An 18,910-nucleotide genomic window follows, 5' to 3' on the forward strand; every position below is an offset into this window, starting at 1 on the left:
TCCATCATTAAAGAGGAAATAGCAGAGCACCTGGATAAGAATGGTTCGATCAAGCAGACGCAGCATGGATTCATGAAGGGAAAGTCGTGTTTGATGAATTTACTGGATTTTTATGAAGATGTGACTAGTGCAGTTGACAGAGGGGAACCGGTGGATGTGGTGTTTTTAGATTTCCAGAAGACATTCGATAAGGTGCCTCACAAAAGATTGGGGTACACGGAGTTGGGGGTAAGGTGTTGGTGTGGATTGGGGATTGGCTATCTAACAGGAAGCAGAGAGTTGGAATAAATGGGTGCTTTTCTGGTTGGCAGTTGGTGACCAGTGGCGTGCTGGGGCCACAACTGTTTACCATTTACATAGATGATCTGGAGGAGGGGACTGAGTGTAGGGTATCAAACTTTGCTGATGACACGAAGATGAGTGGGAAAGCGAATTGCGTAGAGGACGCGGAAAGTCTGCAGAGAGATTTGGATAGGCTGAACGAGAGGGCGAGGATCCGGCAGATGGAATATAACGTTGGCAAATGTGAGGTTATCCACTTTGGAAGAGAATAATAGTAAATTGGAATATTATTTAAATGGAGAAAAATTACAACATGCTACTGTGCAGAGGGACCTGGGGGTCCTTGTGCACGAATCGCAAAAACTCAGTCTGCAGGTGCAGCAGGTGATCAAGAAGGCGAATGGAATGTTGGCCTTTATCGCGAGGGGGATAGAATATAAAAGCAGGGAGGTCTTGCTGCAACTATACAAGGCACTGGTGAGGCCGCAACTGGAGTACTGTGTGCAGTTTTGGTCCCCTTATTTGCGAAAGGATATATTGGCCTTGGAGGGAGTGCAGAGAAGGTTCACCAGGTTGATACCGGAGATGAGGGGTGTAGCTTTTGAGGAGAGATTGAACAGATTGGGTCTGTACTCGTTGGAGTTTAGAAGGCTGAGGGGTGATCTTATAGAGACATATAAGATAATGAAGGGGTTAGATAGGGTAGAGGTAGAGAGATTCTTTTCACTTAGAAGGGAAACCAGAACTAGAGGGCACAGCCCCAAAATAAGTGGGGGCCGGTTCAGAACAGAGTTGAGGGGGAACTTCTTCTCTCAGAGGGTAGTGAATCTCTGGAATTCTCTGCCCATTGAAGTGGTGGAGGCTACCTCGTTGAATATGTTTAAATCATGGGTAGATAGATTTCTGATCGATAAGGGAATTAAGGGATATGGGGAGAAGACGGGTAAATGGAACTGATTCGCTTCAGATCAGCCATGATCTTATTGAATGGCGGGGCAGGCTCGAGGGGCTAGATGGCCTACTCCTGCTCCTATTTCTTATGTTCTTATGTTCTTCCATCATAAAGTCAGAAATGGGTTTGTTCGCTGGTGATTGAAGGATGTTCAACACCATTCACGACTCCTCAGATACTGAAGCAGTCCATGTCCAAATGTAGCAAGACCTGGACAATATCCAGGCTTAGGCTGACATCGGGAAAATAACATTCCTGCCAGGCAATGACCAACCCCAACAAAAGAGAATCTAACCATTGCTGCTTCAATGGTTTTACCATTGCTGAGCACCGTTGGGGAGGCGATGGCCTAGTGGTATTACCTCTAGACTATTAATCCAGAAACTCAGTTAGTGTTCTGGGGACCCGGGTTCAAATCCCGCCACAGCAGATGGTGGAATTTGAACTCAATAACAGATATCTGGCATTAAGAATCTACTGATGACCGTGAAACCATTGTCGATTGTTGGAAAAACCTATCTGGTTCATTAATGTCCTTTAGTAATGCTGTCCTTACCCAGTCTGACTCCAGAGCCACAGCAATGTGGTTGACTCTCAACTGCCCTCAGGCAACTAGGGATGGGCAATAAATGCTGGGCCAGCCAGCAATACCCATGGCCCACAAATTAATTTTAAAAAACATTAAAAACGCCATGAGGGTTATCATTGACCAGAACCTGGACAGGGCTGGTCAAGAGAAGGTCAGTTGCTTGGAATACTACTGTGAGCAACTCACCTCCAGACTCTTCAAAGCCTATCCACCATCTACAAGGCACAAGTCAGGAGTGTAATGGAGTACTCGCCACTTGCCTGGATGAGTGCAGCTCCAACAACCTACAAGAAGCTCAATACTATCCAAGACATAGGAGCCCATTTGATTGGGACCCCATCTACAAACATTCATTCTCTCCACCACCGACACACACGGCAACCGTGGTGTACCATTTACAAAATGCACTGAAGCACCCACTAAGACTGATGACAGTCACATCTGACAATATAAGCTCACCTTGCCAGCAAACACACAATTCCCATTCTGCTCACATTTACTATGAAACAAGAATACCTCAAACATAGACACCAACAAAGAGAGTGTCAGCATCCGAAACGCAATAAACATTCCCAAAACACATAAAATATCTAAAATGTCCTTTCTCACTACGGGGCTGGCAATTGTTTGCAGTTAATTTGCTGTTTATTGTTTCTTCATGAATAAAGTTTATTCACTTAATGTGTTCTGCCTTTGGGGCAGCTGCTAACTCATGCCTCACACATGATTCATCAGCTACTTTACAAAGGAGGGCGCCTGAGGTGATTTCCCATCGCCTTCCTCATGCTTCCTATTTCTATTGTACCCGTTACATGTTTTATATCTCAGAGCTACGTACAGATGCACTAATTGTACATAAAGCTTTTATTCACAACAGCTTTAAAATGTCTGCTTTATGCTTACAGCTTTTTGCTTCAAGAACCATAGAATCCCTACAGTGCAGAAAAGGTCATTCAGCCCATCGAGTCTGCCCCGACTCTCGGACAAGCAACTCTTGACTTTTCCCTGAATATACACCCAGACTTAATCAATTGAGCATAGTGAGCATCAATCGAAAACAGACTCACCTATCAAACACAGAACAATTGAACATGAAAGTATCATCTCCGAGATGGGCATATAGAATCATAGAATCCCTACAGTGCAGAAGGAGGCTATTCGGCCCATCAAGTCTGCACCGACCACAATCCCACCCAGGCCCTATTCCCGTAAACCCACACATTTACCCTGTTAATCCCCCGACACTAGGGTCAATTTAGCATGGCCAATCAACCTAACCTGCATATCTTTGGGAGTGTGATTAAGTGGGCATTGACGGCCAGAGTCCTTTACAGTGGGAACACAGGAGGGAGTGCAATGGGACGACCAACACGCATGGTGACACAGTGGTTAGCACTGCTAACCCACAGTGCCAGGGACATGGGTTCAATTCCGCCTAGGTGATTGTATATGTGGAGTTTGCACATTGTCCCCACATCTGCGTGGTTTTCTTCCGGGTGCACCGGCTTCCTCCCACAGACCAAAGATTTGCAGGTTAGGTGGATTGGTCATGCAAAATTCAGAGTCAGAGTAAATTAGCAGGATAAACATGTGGGATTCCAGGGAAGGGGCCTGGATGGGATTGTTGTCTGTGCAGGTTCGATGGTTCAATGGCCTCCTTCTGCACTGTAGGGACTCTACAGAGGCAAGTACCCAAATGCCAACCCAGTATTTAGAACCTGTTCTCCAGCCTCCCCTCACTGGGGCTGATCCCTGAACTGGTGGCCCCTCTATCCAGACACGAGTGACCTGTTCGAATGCCAGCCTCAGTATTCAGGGACCATGCCCTCGCCCCTGGTCACCCACAAGGATCTGGACCTTTCACCAAGTCCCTCCAGAAAGGAACAACCAACAACCAGACATGAGACGGCTGAGGACTCTCAGAGTCTTTGGCCCAGAGGCTGCTACATAAAAATTACAGCTCCTAATGTCAGCAAACACGTCGAAGAGAGAAAATTCCTGTTACTGAGCAAGATTGGATCCTCTGACTCCTTAGCTGTGAATGGTCTAGTTCACGACTGCTTAAATCTGCTAAAGCCTGGGGGCCGGGGAGAGAAGAAGGGGACTCTTTTTTGTTGCTAATCTGAACCCTTAAGTGGCCCCAAAATCCGTTCAGTAAAACAGGGAGAGCCCCTTTGCAAATGGCTTGTTCTCGTTTCGACGCCAGGATGAACCCTCTGTGTCATAATGCAGCAGAGGCAGGAGGTGATGCTGTGGAGAGGGGAGGGGACGGGGGGGTTTAAACACAGGAATAGGAGCGACCATGAATCAATACACACTGGAGTCCGGACTATGTCCAGGAATCCAGACGCTAACCAACTGATCGGGGAAAGTGGCTCAACTCCCAGGGAACAGAGAGGTTCAGTTTAGTGGGAGCGATTGGATTATTCTGCAATAGCCAAGAGAGAAAGCAGAGGGAGAGTTCCCGCTCTGGGAATAGGAATAGACCTCAGAAAGCACAAACAGAAAAAAGGGGTATTTTACCCACCTTCATCCACGCAGCGAGGCAGCCTGGGTGTGCGCTCCCTTCACTCAGTGAACGCAGTGCATCACACACACACACACAGCAATGTTCCCGGGGCAGCAGGACACAACAAAGGCTGGATTCAAATTCAAACCTCTCCCTCACATACACACAGCCACAGAGACAGACAGGGAAGCTGTGCTCCCACTCCCAGCCTGAACCCACTCAACTGTCCACGAGAGAGCGACTCACACTGAGTACATCACAGAGACAGAAGCTCAGCAAGCCTCATGCTTTGTTCATCAGTTCAATATATAATTGGGTTTCACCCGCCCAGAGGGACATTGCATGCAATCCCATCGTGTAGGTCTGAATTATAACTCTGCGTAAATCACACACCAATCACAATCCACTTCATTACAATCCCTATTTATGAATAACATAGCATCCTTCACTCTATTAACCCTGATACCTCATAGAATCCCTACAGTGCAGAAGGAGGCCATTCAGCTCATCGAGTCTACACCGACTCTCCGAAAGAGCATCCCACCCATCCCTGTAACCCCACGTATTTACTCTGTTAATCCCCCTGACACTAAGGGGCAAGTTAGCATGGCCAATCCACCTAAACTGCGCATTGTGGGAGGAAACCGGAGGAAACCCACACAGACACGGGGAGAACATGTAAACTCCACACTGACATTGACCCAAGGCCGAAATTGAATCTGAGTCGCTGGCGCTGTGAGGCAGCAGTGCTAACCACTGTGCCGCCCTATTATCCCTACTTATCACCTTCTTATCCACCTTCTTCCATCGGGAAAAAGATACAAAAATCTGAGGTCACGTACTAACAGATTTAAGAACAGTTTCTTGCCTGCTGCCATCAGATTTTTGAATGGACCTACTTTGCACTCAGTTGATCTTTCTCTACACCCTAGCTATGGCTGTAACACTACATTCTGCACCCTCCCCTTTCCTTCTCTATGAACAGTATGCTTTGTCTGTATTGCGCAAGAAGCAATACTTTTCACTTATACTAATAAATGTGACAATAAGTATTTTTTCAAGTTTATTTATTAGTGCCACAAGTAGGCTTACATTAACATTGCAATGAAGTTACTGTGAAAATCCCCCACACTCATCATAGAAACCCTACAGCACAGAAAGAGGCCATTCGGCCCATCAAGTCTGCACCGACCACAATCCCACCCAGGCCCTACCCTCTCTGACGCCTGTGCCACCATGTTGCAATTTGACTATTCAATCTGCAGACAAAAGCAAAGAACTCTGAAACCATTGTTGTTTTTAAAAAAATCTGGTTCATGAGTGTCCTTTGAGGAAGAAAATCTGCCGTCCTTACCTGGTCTGGCCCCCCCCCATAGGAAGTACAGAGGAGATTCACCAGGATGTTGCCTGGGATGGAGCGATTGAGCGATAAGAAGAGACTGGATAGGCTTGGATTGTTTTCTCTAGAGCAGAGAAGGCTGAGGGGGGACATGATTGAGGTGTATAAGATTATGGGGGATACGGACATGGTGAGTAGGGAGCAGCCGCTCCCCTTGGTTGAGGGGTCAATCATGAGGGGCATAGTTTTAGGGTCACGGGCAGGAGATTCAGAGGGTCTTTGAGAAAAATCCTTTTTGCTCAGAGGGTGGCGGGAATCTGGAACGCACAGCCGGGGAAGTTAGTGGAGGCTGGATACCTTACAACCTTCAAAAAGCATTTGGATGAGCACTTGAAATATAACATTCGAGGATATGTGACAAGTGCAGGAAAATGGGATTGGTGCGCCTTCAGTGATAGTTATTGTCGGTGCAGACTCGATGGGCCGAAAGGCCTTTTCCGCGCTGTGTGATTCTATGACACGTGACTCCAGACCCACAGCAATGTGGTTGACTCTTGATTGCCCCTGAATAGGGTGACCAACCGCCCATTATTTCATGGGATTGTCCTGTTTAATGAGCATACTGTCCCGTGCCCAGGCTGTCCGGGATGACATCTCCCCCACAGTGCTTCCTCTGGTTCTGCTTGTACCCTCTCACAACTCTAAATGAGCGCCGCCAGCCCCCTGCCACCACTTTACTCTTACAACCCTCGCACCCCCTCCCCCTCCTCCACCGTTCCAATGGGCCCCCAGGTCAAAGTTAATGTTATCTGCGACAATTGATTGCCCTGCCTCTGAAATGACCCAGCGGGCCATTTAGTTCAAGGGCAATTAGGGATGGGCAATGAATGCTGACCCTGCCAGCGATACCCACATGAAAGAATAAAAGAGAAAACATCAACTACCTATATATTGTCAACCACATTGCAACTAACAATACATACCTCCCAGTTATATATACCCTTTTAAATTCATCCCATAATATATATTACCTACCAATCATTAAAGATACATCCCATAATCAATATATTTTACAAAGGAATTGCTATGGACCAAGTGGGACTATTGGGAAGGCCTGTCAGTGGATAGCAGCTTTTCTAATAATCACAGATAATGCCACCACATATCCAGAAGCTATTCTCTCGCAGAAACTGGTATCAGAAGATGTTGCTGAGGAATTGGTCGGGGTGCTTTTCAGAGTAGAGATCTTTGGGTTGATATCCAACCTAATGGGAGATTCATCTGCAACGTTAAAAGAGTAAGGCTGAAACATTCAGCTCTGTAGCACTAGCATCAGCCCAGAACTCCAGAGACAATGGCCAGTGGTTTACACCACTCACGGTACAGCCCACACAGTATTACAGAATTGTTATGGTACAGAAGCAGGCCATTCATTCCATCATGTCTGCACCGGCTCCCTGAATGAGCACCTAGTGATATTCACCTGCTATTTCCCTGTACCCCTGCACATTGCTTCTATTCAAATAATCATCTAATGCCCTCTTAAATGCCTCAATTAAATCTGCCTCCGCCACATTTCCAGGCAGTGCATTCCAGACCCCAACCACCCTGTTCTGTGAAAAAGTTTTTTCTCACATCACATTTGCTTCTTTTGCAAATCACTTTAAATCTGTGCCCTCTCATTCTCAAGCATCATGTTAACATGATGTTAGCATGATCTAAGGATGTGAGCACAAGCATGTGGGCCAGAAGCATGCCATGTAGAGAGGGCAGCTTATGGCATCATACGGCACCTGACACTTATTTTCCAGGCGAGCTGACAATCTCACAGTTCCTGTTTGCACCTGCCTTAATCACTCTGAGCTGAACAAGGAAATGGTCACAAAACCTCGCAATTGGACTTTCTTTAGCTGCAGCAGAGTGAGTGGAAGCACTGAGCTGAGAGCCACAGGGATGTGACGGAAATGTTTTGCAAACTGGCAGGAAGGTCAGAAGTGTTAACAAACCTGTCTGGAGAAAGCCCCGCTCTCAGCGATGGGGGCAGCCGTCACAGGAAGGCAGGGACATCGAGCACAGACAGCAGAGAGAGGAGGATGAGATTCTCAATAGAAGGCCATTCTCACTCAGAGTCTCCAGGGAGCACTTCTCCCACCTCCCGCCCAGCCAGGAGTGAGGTCTCAGTCTCTGCGGTGGCTACGGATCAGCAAGGAGGTTGTCACTGAACTGTGGCATCTCCTGCAATCCAACCTGCAGCCACGCAGGGAAATGAGCTTGGAATCAAATCAGATCAAGTTCTCCACCAGCACAGCCCTCCAGATCAACATTTCCAAGTTTGCCATCTGGCATTGCATCAAGTGGGTGACAGAGGCCCTGTCTATGCCAAGAGCGAGGATTTCCTTGTTTTCTCTCTGAGCAGAGACAAATAAGAGGAGCGGGTACACGCAGTGGGCAGGCTAGTAGGATACCCATTGGTTGAGGGAGTCAGCGACTGTATGTACATGCTTCTGCAGACCCCACGTGTATGGCTGATCCAGTTCAGTTTCTGATCAATGGTAACCTCCAGGATGTTAATAATGGGGGGTTCAGTGATGATAATGCCATTGAATGTCATGGGGTGGTGGTTAGATTCTCTCATGTTCGAGATGGTCATTACCTGACATTTGTCTGGCATGAGTTTTACTTGCCACTTATCATGCCAAGCCTGATTATTAATTTGATTTGATTTATTATTGTCACATGTATTAGCATACAGTGAAAAGTATTGTTTCTTGCGCGCTATACAGGCAAAGCATACTCTTCATAGAGAAGGAAAGGAGAGAGTGCAGAATGTAGTGTTCCAGTCAGAGCTAGGGTGTAGAGAAACATCAACTTAATCCGGAATCGGTTGCATTCTTCGACACACGCATCTCCATTAAGGACGGTCACCTCAGCACCTCACTGTACTGCAAGCCCACGGATAACCTGTCTCGGGGGCAGGGAATTCATATGGTGTTCGTGGAAGTGGAAATGACTAGGGTTGGGAAGCATTTTCCGATCAGGGCCAGTGTGATCTCCTGGACTCGTTTCGATCGCCTCAGGGGGTCGGAGAGGAATTTCCCAGATTTTTTTCCCCATATTGGCCCTGGGGTTTTCACTCTGGGTTTTCGCCTCTCCCTGGAGATCACATGGTCTGGAATGGGGGGGTGGGGGTGAGTTAAAAGGTTGTGATGAACAAAGCACCGTAGCTGTGAGGGACAGCTCGGTGGATAGGATATTGGTATGTAAATAGGCTGGAAAATTGGGCGGGGATCCTGGATTCAGGATTCAATCCTGGACCGGGGAGCGGCGCGGGCTTGGAGGGCCGAAGGGCCTGTTCCTGTGCTGTATTGTTCTTTGCTCTTTGTATAACCTCACGTTGCTCCATTTCTCCAGCTTCCACCCTAAACACGTTAAAGAAGCCATCCCCTACGGACAAGCCCTCCGTATACACAGGATCTGCTCGGATGAGGAGGATCACAACAGACACCTCCAGACGCTGAAAGATACCCTCATAAGAACAGGATATGGCGCTCGACTCATCGATCGACAGTTCCGACCGCCACAGCGAAAAACCGCACCCACCTCCTCAGAAGACAAACAGGGGACACGGTGGACAGGGTACCCTTCGTCGTCCAGTACTACCCCGGAGTGGAGAAGCTACGACATCTTCTCCGGAGCCTTCAACATGTCATCGATGAAGATGAACATCTCACAAGGCCATCCCCACACCCCCACTTCTTGCCTTCAAACAATCGCACAACCTCAAACAGACCATTCTCCATAGCAAACTACCCAGCCTTCAGGAGAACAGTGACCACGACACCACACAACCCTGCCACAGCAACCTCTGCAAGATGTGCCGGATCATCTACACGGATGCCATCATCTCACGTGAGAACACCATCCACCAGGTACACGGTACATACTCTTGCAACTCGGCCAACGTTGTCTACCTGATACGCTGCAGGAAAGGATGTCCCGAGGCATGGTACATTGGGGAGACCATGCAGACGCTACGACAACGGATGAATGAACTCCGCTCGACAATCACCAGGCAAGAGTGTTCTCTTCCTGTTGGGGAACACTTCAGCGGTCACGGGCATTCGGCCTCTGATCTTCGGGTAAGCGTCCTCCAAGGCGGCCTTCACAACACACGACGGCGCAGAGTCGCTGAGCAGAGACTGATAGCCAAGTTCCGCACACATGAGGACGGCCTCAACCAGGATCTTGGGTTCATGTCACACTGTCTGTAACCCCCATAACGACTTGCCTGGACTTGCAAAATCTCACTAACTGTCCCGGCTGGAGACAATACACACCTCTTTAACCTGTGCTTAACGCTCTCTCCACTCACATTGTCTGTACCTTTAAGACTTGATTACCTGTAAAGACTCGCATTCCAATCATTATTTTGTAAATTGAGTTTGTGTCTTTATATGCCCTGTTTGTGAACAGAACTCCCACTCACCTGACGAAGGGGAAGCGCTCCAAAAGCTAGTGGATTTTGCTACCAAATAAACCTGTTGGGCTTTAACCTGGTGTTGTGAGACTTCTTACTGTGTTTACCCCAGTCCAACGCCGGCATCTCCACATTACAGTGTGTTAGTCATACATGTACTGGGCAGCTTACAGGGTGTGCAGACAGTTCTGTGCTGCACGCTACAATCATGTTGATGAGTAGGCAGCATGACGTTAACGTGCTGCCTGACTCACCTGAACCAGGGTAATCATACATGACAATCCCCATGCCTGCGCTTGGACCCTCTCCAATCCAATATATTATCCTCAGGTCGATGGGTTAGTCGTTAGTTGAACCTTTCAATAAAACTGAAAAATATGCTGAGAGACAAGCAGACAGGAATGGCGGGAGCTGGGCCCTTGTTCCCAAGCTTTATGTTTGTGGTTCAAGATGTTCTACATCTAGTCCTCCACTGGGATTTCCTCTCTCGAGTTTCTCTCTGTGAGCCGGTCCCAAGGATTTGTGAATTTTATTAGGAATAAATGGGAGGAACTGAATAGTCCTTTGAGAAATGTGATGGGCCAATTCTCAAAAATGAAGAGGAAGCTGGAAGCAGTCTCTCCTACTGGAAGCGAACACCCTCAAAAGGTGCAGCAAAAGCAATAGACCCCTTCCAATAAGGAGGCTAAAATGAAGCAATTCCCATTTCATAGAATTATAGAATTCCTACAGTGCAGAATGGAGGCCATTCGATCCATCAAGCCTGCACTGACAACAATCCCATCCAGGCGCTATCCCCATAAACCCATGCAATTCCCCATCTAATTCCCCTGACACTAAGGGGCAATTTAGCATGGCAAATCCACCTAACCCACACATCTTTGGAGTGTAAGAGGAAACTGAAGCACCCGGAGGAAGCCCACACAGATACGAGGAGAACGTGCAGACTCCACACAGACAGAACCTCAAGCCGGGAATCGGGTCCCTGGTGCTGTGAGGCAGCAGTGCTTGTGGTAAAAGAGGTGGAGGAGTGGCATTGTTAATCAAGGATAGTTTAACGGCTGCGGAAAGGCACTTCGTGGGGGATCTGCACACTGAGGTAATATGGGCTGAAGTTAGAAATAGGAAAGGAGCGGTCACGTTGCTAGGAGTTTACTATAGGCCCCCAAATAGTAATAGAGATGTGGAGGAAGAAATTGCTAAGCAGATTATGGATATGTGTGGGGGTCACAGGGTAGTTGTCATGGGGGACTTTAACTTTCCAAATATTGATTGGAACCTTTGTAGGTCAAATAGTTTGGATGGGGCAGTTTTTGTGCAGTGTGTGCGGGAGGGTTTCCTGACACAATATGTGGATGGGCCGACTAGAGGTGAGGCCACATTGGATTTGGTACTGGGAAATGAACCGGGCCAAGTGTTAGATTTGGTTGTGGGAGAGCAATTTGGAGATAGTGACCACAATTCGGTGTTTTTTGTTATTGCAATGGAGAGGGATAGGGCCGTACGGCAGGGCAAGGTTTACAATTGGGGGAGGGGTAATTATGATGCGATTAGGCAAGAATTAGGGGGCATAAGTTGGGAACAGAAACTGTCAGAGAAAGGAACGAATGAAAAGTGGAACTTTTTCAAGGAACAAATACTGGATGTCCTTGATAGGTATGTTCCTGTCAGGCAGGGAGGAAATGGCCGAGTGAGGGAACCATGGTTCACAAAAGAGGTGGAATGTCTTGTGAAAAGGAAGAGGGAAGCTTATGTAGGGATGAGGAAACAAGGTTCAGATGGCTCGATTGAGGGTTACAAGTTAGCAAGGAATGAGCTGAAAAAGGGGCTTAGGAGAGCTAGGAGGGGACATGAGAAGTCCTTGGCGGGTCGGATCAAGGAAAACCCCAAGGCTTTTTACTCTTATGTGAGGAATAAAAGAATGACCAGGGTGAGGTTAGGGCCGGTCAAGGACAGTAGTGGGAACTTGTGTATGGAGTCAGTAGAGATAGGCGAGGTGATGAATGAATACTTTTCTTCAGTGTTCACCAAGGAGAGGGGCCATGTTTTTGAGGAAGAGAAGGTGTTACAGGCTAATAGGCTGGAGGAAATAGATGTTCGGAGGGAGGATGTCTTGGCAGTTTTGAATAAACTGAAGGTCGATAAGTCCCCTGGGCCTGATGAAATGTATCCTAGGATTCTGTGGGAGGCAAGGGATGAGATTGCAGAGTCTTTGGCGTTGATCTTTGGGTCCTCACTGTCCACGGGGATGGTGCCAGAGGACTGGAGAATGGCGAATGTTGTTCCTCTGTTTAAGAAAGGGAATAGAAATGACCCTGGTAATTATAGACCGGTTAGTCTTATTTCGGTGGTTGGTAAATTGATGGAAAGGGTCCTTAGGGATGGGATTTACGACCATTTAGAAAGATGCGGATTAATCCGAGATAGTCAGCACGGATTCGTGAAGGGCAAGTCGTGCCTCACAAATTTGATAGAATTTTTTGAGGAGGTAACTAAGTGTGTTGATGAAGGTAGGGCAGTTGATGTCATATACATGGATTTTAGTAAGGCGTTTGATAAGGTCCCCCATGGTCGGCTTATGATGAAAGTGAGGAGGTGTGGGATAGAGGGAAAGTTGGCCGATTGGATAGGTAACTGGCTGTCTGACCGAAGACAGAGGGTGGTGGTCGATGGAAAATTTTCGGATTGGAGGCAGGTTGCTAGCGGTGTGCCGCAGGGATCAGTGCTTGGTCCTCTGCTCTTTGTGATTTTTATTAATGACTTAGAGGAGGGGGCTGAAGGGTGGATCAGTAAATTTGCTGATGACACCAAGATTGGTGGAGTAGTGGATGAGGTGGAGGGCTGTTGTAGGCTGCAAAGAGACATAGATAGGATGCAAAGCTGGGCTGAAAAATGGCAAATGGAGTTTAACCCTGATAAATGTGAGGTGATTCATTTTGGTAGGACTAATTTAAATGTGGATTACAGGGTCAAAGGTAGGGTTCTGAAGACTGTGGAGGAACAGAGAGATCTTGGGGTCCATATCCACAGATCTCTAAAGGTTGCCAGTCAAGTGGATAGAGCTGTGAAGAAGGCCTATAGTGTGTTAGCTTTTATTAACAGGGGGTTGGAGTTTAAGAGCCGTGGGGTTATGCTGCAACTGTACAGGACCTTGGTGAGACCACATTTGGAATATTGTGTGCAGTTCTGGTCACCTCACTATAAGAAGGATGTGGAAGCGCTGGAAAGAGTGCAGAGGAGATTTACCAGGATGCTGCCTGGTTTGGAGGGTAGGTCATATGAGGAAAGGTTGAGGGAGCTAGGGCTGTTCTCTCTGGAGCGGAGGAGGCTGAGGGGAGACTTAATAGAGGTGTATAAAACGATGAAGGGGATAGATAGAGTGAACGTTCAAAGACTATTTCCTCGGGTGGATGGAGCTGTTACAAGGGGGCATAACTATAGGGTTCGTGGTGCGAGATACAGGAAGGATATCAGAGGTAGGTTCTTTACACAGAGAGTGGTTGGGGTGTGGAATGGACTGCCTGCAGTGATAGTGGAGTCAGACACTTTAGAAACATTTAAGCGGTTATTGGATAGGCACATGGAGCACACCAGGATGATAGGGAGTGGGATAGCTTGATCTTGGTTTCAGATAAAGCTCGGCACAACATCGTGGGCCGAAGGGCCTGTTCTGTGCTGTACTGTTCTATGTTCTACTGTTCTATGTTCTATGTCCACAGATTGGGGAGTGATTCAATCATAGTGCTCACACAGAACTGCCAAAGTAGTTAAGCTCCAACCTGACAGAGTTACAGACTATTAGGAAATGGCCCAAACCTCTGGCAAGAAATTTGTAAGAACTTGTCTGGGCCTCATTTGAGATTATCGACATTAGATCCCAGACTTCATCGCCATAGTAGCCCCTCTGACAGCTGAAATCAAACCACAGGAGCCAAACATTGTCCAATGAGTTCTGGGAGTGGAATTCCTAGTTGGAGACTCCATGGGACGGCTTGTGTTCAGACTCAGTTTATTCCAGTCTTTCCCCTGGAGCTCATCCTCCAGCGGGGGATAGCAAACTGCCCGGGGCAGTAACATCCAAAGTTATTGAAGGGGTCTGAACATTCCATAATGCACCTGAGCACAAACTTGCTGCTTCAAGAATGTAACTATAGAGATAGTTGAAGAGGAATTTCAACAATCAAATGGACAAATAGAATTATTCAGGAGAATCTACAAGGGCTGGCAACACATCACACGGATATGGGAGAAGAAGAAATGGCTTGGGTTGCACACTGGCTTTAATCCCTGAAACCAAATGCCTTTCCAATCGAGCAGGGAGCTCGGCCAGCACATGGGAATGTGATCCCCTCTCCTGAATGTTGATTCTTTAACAAGAATCACTCATTAAGCCTCTGGCTCACTATAGACTTCTGAGGGATCAGTATCTGCCATTGTGGTATAGCTTTAAGACATTGGGCGGGATTTTACCAGCACGCGCGCCCGAGCTTCATACGATCCTGCCCGAGGCCAACGGAGAATCCCGTTCTCCGAGCCGCGCCCTCCCCCGGAATCGGGGCGGGCATACCAGTACAATTCCGGCCATTGTATAAAATGCTAGAATGGCTGAGCTGAGGCGGTATAGCTTTAAGATATCTTCTGGGGTCAGTTCAGAAGTCCTCCCCTCCTGGCAGAATTAAAGGGAGAGAAATAGGAGGCAGAAAAGGAACGAGGGAAGAACGAGACTCGATATTGCTGGAAGGTGTGCGCTGTGATAGTTTTGTTCGCCCCTGCAGTTAAATAAACCTCACTTGTTTCGAACATTATGTCCTGGTGTTGACGAATTGCCTCTGGGCCCCGGGCCTGATTCTGCTGAGTACATTGTGTAGTCATTTCTGTGCAGTATTTAAGTACAAACATAAGCGTGTTGAGGAGCGATCAATCAAACAATGGATTGCTACGGAGAGGAAGGTTTCCATAAAAAGGATAGAGGTTTGTTGAGGAGTGAGTGCTTGAGTGTGTGAGGGGAATCCTCATTCACCTCCTTGGTCTGGTTACTGTATGAAAATTGCAGCTTTCTGTATTCTTTGCAACTTCCTTTTTCTTTTCTTGCAGCTCGGCCACTTAAACAATATATATATATATATATAACCACCACTGTGTTGCTGCTTGAACTCTGAATCACCCTCTCGTCATTGACCATCTAATCATAGAATCATAGAATCAATGGAACGGTTCAGGCCCTTCAGCCCAAACTGGTCCCTGCTGACCAAAATGCCCATCTGAGCTAACTCCATTTGCCTGCATTTGGCCCATATCCCTCTAAACCTTTCCTATCCATGTATCTGTCTAAATGCCTTTAACTGTTGTCAATGTCCCTGCCTCAACCACTTGCTCTGACAGCTCATTCCACACACGTACCACCCTCTGTGTAAAAATAGTTGCTCCTCAGGTTCCCATTAATTCTTTCCCCTCTTAACTTAAACCGATGCCCTATAGTTCTCGATTCACCAACCCTGGGAAAAAGACTGAGTGCATTCACCCTATCCATGCCTCTCATGACCTTATATACCTCCATTTCTTGAACTCATCCAAAGTCCTTACCCTGCACACACATCTTCACCCCCTCACCCCAGCGCTCATTGATCAACATTGGCTCAGAACTTTGGCAATGCTCAATATTAAAACTTTCATCCTTGTTCCCATATCCCTCATGGCCTCACCATCCCCTACATCTGTGCTACCTCCTTGTAGTGGCTAACCGCTTTAAGAGGCAGCATCGGAAGGGCCGTGTAACCTGATCGACCAATGGGGAATGAGGGCAATGACCTCGAGGCAGAGAGTGGGTTTTTGCAGTGAGATTGATCGTAGGGCTGAGAATGAGAATATCGATCGTAGCACCCTGTACATAACTGTAAATGTTAATAAACCTGTTGTTGTTCATTAACTGGTGGTCGCTCCTGTAACCCCATAACCCTCCGAGATCTCCATTTTCCCCCAATTCTGACCACCCGCGTGTATCCCCAGTTTAATTGGCGGCCATGCATTCAGCTGTCTCAATCCTAAACTGTTCGAATTCCTTCCCCGAATCTCCCTACCCCCTTCTTCTGTTTGAAGACACTCTCTAAAACCTACACTTTTCACTTTCTGCCTGTTTCGCTATCTCCTTATTTCAATCTGTGAATTTTTTGTCTGATGGCCGATTTATTTTTTCAAATTTTGTTTGATAACATGCCTGTGAAATACCTTAGGATATTTTATTAAGTTCAAGGAACTAAATGACACAATTTGCCATTGTGTAGCATGTAGCTTGGGAAGGGAGGGACTTGACAGATGAAGCCCTATGTTGTTTGTTTGCATATGAACATATGAACTAGGAGCAGGAGGAGGCCACTCGGCCCCTCAAGCCTGCTCCACCATTCAATAAGATCATGGCTGGTCCGATCTTCTCAATATCCCGAGATTGAATCCCTCAAATTGAACATTCATAGATTGAAACAACAACATTCCTGAAATTCCTGGTGGATTTCAATGCTTTTTATCATAAGCAGTGGACAAAAATATTTCTCCACTTCTCTCCACGTTGGACTTATGTCTTTGCCCCTGGGAACAAGTTTATTTTTCAGACATAGGGAGTAATTCGAAATTCACATCCTGTTGACAGAGGTTTCAAAGTCAACACAGCCCATTACCATCTAACAAGGGAAAGGAGGCCAGAGGGAAAACTCAGTCAAAAACAAACAGTAACTTGGAGCTTTCAACAACCCTAATATTAACTTGAATAGACTGACAATATTGTTCCCACGAGAAACGCATTTTAGTCATGATTCTGGTGCAAGGTCTGTTTAGCAGTTTTTTTGTATCATCAGTGCCCTTCCTGCATTGTTACTGCAGCAGCATAATTGCTTCTAATTGCGAGAATGTTTGTTTTAATCTGGGGCTATGCTGTTCTGTTGCTTTTAGCATTTCCCCTGGGATTTTGCAGAGTTGGACTTGATTAGGTTGATTGACAGATAGGGTCATGTAACAGGATGGAGCGAGGCTTACACAGGGAACTTAAGATTGGTTCCTGTTTTGGAAGTTGCAGAGAGAGAGAGATATCCCTTTCTATCCCTGAAGTCTGGAGACTGAGAGCTGCCAGAGATTAGGTTTAATTCTCTGAAGTCTTGCTGTTTGAGGTTATATCCTTCTCTGGAAACTGCTGTCTGGATCTCTGTCCAGAAGTGTTAAAAGACTGGAAATCTAGCACCATATGAGCATACTTGTTCATTTGTGCTAACTAATTCTGAAGAAAGGTGTATGTCTGTGGGGATATTGCTTTAAATTGGAACAATAGAGATTGCTAGTTGTTAAGAATTATACTTTGTCACGTTTAAGTATTTTAATTAGTAAAAGGTTTGCTTATTCTTCTTGCTGTATTCTAACTGTGTTCTTAAAAAAAGTTTGTTTTGATAAAAGCTTCCAAGTGGGTCACTTGAATCATACCCGGAGCAAACATCTTATGCTCACCCTAATGCCAAAATCCAAAGGAAAAGTTTGGGTCCAGGCTAACTGCATAATATACCTTGGAGTTTCTGGTCTGGTCCCTAAAAATGGACACCCTTAGGATTTCAGGACTCTCCATGGCTGTGTGGAGGTGAAGACTTGGGCAAGGTTCTCAATGAATACATTGGGTGGAATTTTCCCATCCTGCCCACCATGGGAATCGTAGCAGGCGGGGGCAGACCATGCAGGGGTCCATTGACCTCGGGCGGGGATTTCCAGCATTGGGGCGAGCGTGACCAGAAAATCTCGCCCTTTATGTCTGCCTTCATAAAAGAGAGTGTAGATGCAGACATTGTAGTTCAGAGATGTGTGAATTATTGAATGGAACAACTACAATGAGAGAAGAATATTAAGGGGTTTAGCACCTTTGATAGTAGGTAAATAGCCAGCTCTGGATCAAATGTATCCAAGGCTCTTAAGAGAAACAAAGGAAAAAATAATGAAGGTTGTAACCATCATTTTCCAATCTCTTACTACAGGCATGGTGCCAGAAGACTACAGACTACTAACAGTGTATTAATTGAAAGGGGACAAAGTGATAGCCCAAACAACTGAAGGCTAGTTAGCCTAGCTGAAGGACAGTATAAAGTGTCATTTACACACACGCATATTAATCAACAGCCGTCTGTATATTTGCTCAGGAAAGATCATATCTGACTAACTATCTGATTGAATATTTGGAGGAGGGTTGATGGAGAAAGTGTTTTTGGCATGGTCCATTTTTGCAGAGCTTTCAACAAGACAGACTGGTCAGAAAAGTGAGAATCCAAAGCAAATTGGAAGATTGATCCAAAATTGGCTTAGGTACAGCAGAAAAAGAGTGATGATTGATGGGAGGTCTTATGACTGAAAGGCTGTTTCCAATCGGATCCTGCATGTCTCAGTACTGAATCCATAACTTTTTGTGGAATAAGACCATAAGACATTAAGACATAGGAACAGAGGTAGGCCATCCGGCCTATCGAGTCTGCTCTGCCATTCAATGAAATCATGACTGATCTGATAGGATAATCCTCAACTCCACTTTCCCACTTTACCCCCATAATCCTTCATTCCTTTTCTGGTTAAAAATCTGTCTATCTCAGCCTTGAATATACTTAATATAGGTCATTACGGTAAAAGAATTCCATAGATCACTACTCTCTGAGGGAAGAAATTCCTCCTCATCTCTGTCTTAAATGGGTGATCCCTTACTCCAAGATTATGCCCTCTGGTCCTAGACTCTCCAACAAGGGGAA

The 18,910-nt window shown here is 46.4% G+C and overlaps 1 protein-coding gene across 8 annotated transcripts in view; it reads right to left on the bottom strand.

The window, feature by feature from the left end:
• LOC144480067 (CMP-N-acetylneuraminate-beta-galactosamide-alpha-2,3-sialyltransferase 4-like) overlaps window positions 1-18,910 on the bottom strand; it is a 186,324-nt gene that overhangs the window by 122,684 nt on the left and 44,730 nt on the right. For 2 of the 8 annotated variants that reach the window (XM_078199257.1, XM_078199249.1), the window contains exon 1: window positions 4,351-4,560. The exons of 5 other annotated variants lie outside the window; for them this stretch is intronic. The gene's annotated coding sequence lies outside the window, so the exon portion shown is untranslated. Of the gene's footprint in view, window positions 1-4,350; window positions 4,561-18,910 lie in introns of those variants that run through there. One more of the 8 variants, XM_078199253.1, reaches the window with a different exon arrangement.

Source organism: Mustelus asterias, chromosome 27, assembly GCF_964213995.1.
Source record: "Mustelus asterias chromosome 27, sMusAst1.hap1.1, whole genome shotgun sequence".
Taxonomy (NCBI): domain Eukaryota; kingdom Metazoa; phylum Chordata; class Chondrichthyes; order Carcharhiniformes; family Triakidae; genus Mustelus; species Mustelus asterias.